Source organism: Ranitomeya variabilis, chromosome 3 (genome assembly GCF_051348905.1).
Source record: "Ranitomeya variabilis isolate aRanVar5 chromosome 3, aRanVar5.hap1, whole genome shotgun sequence".
NCBI lineage: Eukaryota > Metazoa > Chordata > Amphibia > Anura > Dendrobatidae > Ranitomeya > Ranitomeya variabilis.
In genome coordinates, this window is record NC_135234.1 from 564,133,933 (window position 1) to 564,138,956 (window position 5,024).

A 5,024-nucleotide genomic window follows, 5' to 3' on the forward strand; every position below is an offset into this window, starting at 1 on the left:
ACTAATCAGACCTTGGAAGCTTATCTGAGATGTTTTGTTTCTGCTGATCAGGATGATTGGGTGACTTTTTTGCCGTTGGCTGAGTTCGCCCTCAATAATCGGGCTAGTTCTGCTACTTTGGTTTTGCCTTTTTTTTGTAATTCTGGTTTTCATCCTCGTTTTTCCTCAGGTCAGGTTGAGCCTACTGACTGTCCTGGGGTGGATTCTGTGGTGGATAGGTTGCAGCAGATTTGGAACCACGTAGTGGACAATTTGAAGTTGTCACAGGAGAAGGCTCAGCGCTTTGCTAATCGCCGTCGCTGTGTGGGTCCCCGACTTCGTGTGGGGGATTTGGTATGGTTGTCATCTCGTTACGTTCCTATGAAGGTTTCCTCTCCTAAGTTTAAACCTCGTTTCATCGGTCCTTATAAAATTTCAGAAATCCTCAATCCTGTGTCATTCCGTTTGGACCTCCCAGCATCTTTTGCCATTCATAATGTGTTCCATAGGTCATTGTTGCGGAGGTATGTGGTGCCTGTGGTTCCTTCTGTTGATCCTCCTGCTCCGGTGTTGGTCGAGGGAGAATTGGAGTATGTGGTGGAGAAGATCTTGGATTCTCGTGTTTCGAGACGGAAGCTTCAGTACTTGGTTAAATGGAAGGGCTATGGTCAGGAGGATAATTACTGGGTTGTTGCCTCTGATGTCCATGCTGCCGATTTGGTTCGTGCCTTTCATTTGGCTCGTCCTGATCGGCCTGGGGGCTCTGGTAAGGGTTCGGTGACCCCTCCTCAAGGGGGGGTACTGTTGTGAATTCCGTTCTCGGGCTCCCTCCTGTGGTCGTGAGTGGTACTTTGTGAGTTCTGTTCATGGGCTCCCTCTGGTGGCTTTGAGTGTTACGGCTGGTCTGTAGCTGGACGCCAGCTGCCTCATTTCCTGCTATGCTTGCTGCCTATTTAACTCCACCTGGACCTTTACTTGTTGCCTGCTGTCGTTGTATTCAGTACTGGTTCAGATCTCTCTGGAACTTCCCTTGTGACCTGTCTCCCCGTGGAGAAGCTAAGTTTATGCTAGTCTATTTTTGCTCATTGCTATTTGAAAATGTTTCTCAGTATATGATGAGTTCAGTCCAGCTTGCTTATATGCTAATTGATTGCTAGCTGGAAGCTCTGGGGTGCGGAGTTGCGCCCCTCACATCGTGAGTCTGTGTGGGGGTCTTTTTGTATTCTCTGCGTGGATAATTTTTGTAGCATTTTATACTGACCGCACAGATTCCTTGCTATCCTCTGACTATTTAGTTATTAGCGGGCCTCATTTGCTAAAACCTATTTTCATTTCTATGTTTGTGTTTTCCTCTTAACTCGCCGTCATTATTTGTGGGGGCTGCTCTCACTTTGGGGAAAATTTCTCTGAGGCAAGTGAGGCTTTGTTTCTCTCTAGGGGTAGCTAGTTTCTCAGGCTGTGCAGAGGCGTCTAGGCCGAGTTAGGAACGCTCCATGGCTGCCTATAGTGTGTGTTGATAGGATCAGGATTGCGGTCAGTAAAGTTCCCACATTCCCAGAGCTTGTCCTATTTTTTGGTTTACCTATCAGGTCAGTTCATGTGTTCTTACCACCAGAACCATAACACCTAACCCTATTCCCAACCCTAACCATAACCCTAATCAAAACCCTAAGCCCAACATGCCCCTAATCCTAATCTCAACCCTAACCTCAAACCTAACCCTAATCCAAACCCTAATCCCAACACACCCCTAACCCTCATCCCAACCCTAACCTTAACCCTAATCCCAAACCTAACCCTAATGCCAACCCCAACCCTAATGCCAACGCTAATGCTAATCCAAACCCTAATCCCAACCCTAACCCTAATCTCAATTCTAACCCTAACTTTAGCCCCAACCCTAACCCTTGCCCCAACCCTAACCCTAACTTTAGCCCAACTCAGTTTAGCCCAACTGTAACACTAATTGGAAAATGGAAATGCATACTTTTTTTTATTTTTTTCCTAACTAAGGTGGGTGATTAACCGGGGGTTATGTACTATTTTTTTATTTTAATTGATTGATAGATCCTATCACAGTGACCAAAATGAAACAAGAGGAAGAATTTTCCTCTGCCGGCCGGCAGATCATGGCGGGCGCACTGCGCATGCGCCCTCCATTTTCTTACCGGAGGAAGAAGCCAGTGGCCAGGAAGGGAAACAGGAGGACCCAGGGACACCAGTAAGTATGACAAGGTCCCCGATTCCCCTATTTATTCGTCCTCTGATGTGCGGTCACATCAAAGGGCAGAGAATGACAGGCACATCGTATTTTTTTGTGGTCACCGGTAAACGGTTAATTACCGGTGATCGCAAATCAGGGGTCGGTAAAAACCAACCCTGATCATGTTCTTTGGGGTCTCGGCTACCCCCGGCAGCCGAGACCCCAAAGATCTGCTGGGTGCCGGCTGGCGGGCTTACTGTGCATGCGCCCACCATTTTTTTTCCGGAAGAAGATAGCTGGGCCCATGAGGAATCACGAGGAGCACTGGGGGATACGGGTAAGTATCGAGGGGTGATCGGGGACCCTGTTTCTCTGTCCTCTGATGTGCGATCACATCAGAGGACAGAGAAATTAAATGACAATTCACTTTTTTGTGGCTGTCGGTAAATGGTTAATTACCAGCGATCGCAACCCGGGGGTCGGTAAAAACTGACCCGAATCATGTTCTCTGGTGTCTTGCCTACCCCCAGCAACTGAGACCCCAGAGAAAATCTGACTCTGGTTGCCGCTATACCCTTTTTCCACAGCGCTGTGGTTTAAGTACCCTTAACTACAGTCGTTAAAAGGCGCATCGGCAGTAGTTAAGGGGTTAAGCGACACTTTTTATGGATATCTTTGAGAAATAGCTTTCTTCTTGCCACTCTTCCATAAAGGCCAGATTTGTGCAGTGTACAACTGATTGTTGTAATATGCACAGACTGTCTCACCTCAGCTGTAGATCTCTGCAGTTCATCCAGAGTATTCATGGGCCTCTTGGCTGCATCTCTGATCAGTCTTCTCCTTGTTTGAGATGAAAGTTTAGAGGGACAGCCGGGTCTTGGTAGATTTGCAGTGGTATGATACTCCTTCCATTTCAATATGATCACTTGCACAGTGCTCCTTGGGATGTTTAAAGTTTTGGAAATCATTTTGCATCCAAATCCAGCTTTAAACTTCTCCACAACAGTATCACGGAGCTGCCTGTTGTGTTCCTTGGTCTTCATGATGCTCTCCATGCTTCAAACAGAACCCTGAGACTATCACAGAGCAGGTGCATTTATACGGAGACTTGATTACACACAGGTGGATTATATTTATCATCATTAGAACAACATTGGATCATTCAGGGATACACAATGAACTTCTGGACTGAGCTTGCTGCACTGAAAGTAAAGGGGCCGAATAATATTGCACGCCCCACTTTTCAGTTTTTGAATTTCCAAAAAAATTTATAATAACCAATAAATTTCATTCAACTTCACAATCGTGCTCCACTGGTTGTTGATTCTTCACCAAAAATTTGCATTTGGTATCTTTATGTTTGAAGCATGATATGTGGGAAAAGGTTGAAAAGTTCCAGAGGGCCGAATACTTCTGCAAGGCACTGTTTGTGCCTAAATATCAGCTACGCATTAGTCATAAGCGAGTGTGCTCGTTACTTAAGATTTCCCAAGCATGCTCAGGTGTTCTCCGAGTATTTGGCCATGCTCGGAGATTTAGTTAGTGTTGCCGCAGCTGTATGATTTGCAGCTGCTAGACAGCCTAAATACATGCAGGGACTGACTGTTAGGGAATCCCCACATGTATTCAGGCTGCCTAGCAGCCACAAAGCATTCAGCTACAGGGACACAAACTAAATCTCTGAGCAAACCCAAATACTCAGAGAACACCTGAGAATGCTCGGGAAATCTCGAGTAACGAGCATACTCGCCCATCACTACTAGGCATACATGAGTTTTCAATATGGAGAGTTATGTAAATTTGATTATACAAATTCTGTGTTGGCTTATCCAGCCCAAAAATGATTGGGCATTGAGGTTCAACATGTCTAATCCTTCTTTGGTATGACATCTTCATGTAGAAATCATGCAATTCCGTCAACTCCGCCAATATTTTAATGTGTATGGTCACCATAAGCTGCTCTGGCCCCTACTTATTTACTGATGTGTTCAAAGTACCATAGCGGTAGAGAAAGACATGGACCACACATCCAAAACTCATACACTGATCGAATGACTCTAGGAAAAGATTTACAAAAACAGAGCATGAGGTTCTTAGTTTAACATTCTGATCAGACTGTATGAAGCCCACTGCCATGTCATGGCGAACCTCTCAGTGGTTCCCTAACTTTTTCATAGCCTTAAAGGTGCAGCGCCATGCGCCAACGACCACTGCAGCAATAGTGCACCAGTAGGGGACGACATGGTGTCTCACAGTACTCATGCTGCAAGGCTAAGTCCCCATGACACCAGATCGCACCACCCCAAAGGCACAACACCAAAGCAACAATGGCTGCCACATAGTACCAACATGAAGTGAAAGAAGCTGAAAAACTCATCTTCCACAAGCTATTAGACTGTGAACTCAGAGCAAAAATAGGCAGAACCCCTGTTATAGTCTCCTGCTAATTAAAATCGCCTATGCCAATTGGGAAAATTGCTGGTTCAAGAAACAAAAAAAAGAGGAGACAGACCATGCAATATACTATAATTGCAGAGAAAGGCATGGATCGCACAGCCAACAATCATTTATTGATCTAATACTGCTAGGCAAAAACTTACAAAGCAGAATATAAGTGCCTTAATTTAACATTCTGATCAGACTGTATGAAGCCCACTGTGATGTTCTGACAAACCTCTCAATGGGTTCCTAACTTTTTCCTTGCCTTAAAGGTGCGGTGCCATACACCAACTACCACCACAGCAATAGTGCACCCCCCGGGCAGATGACCTGGTGCCTCACCGCATCCATGCTACAAGGCTGATTCCCAATTATTTCAGTACACACCACTCCACAGGCACAG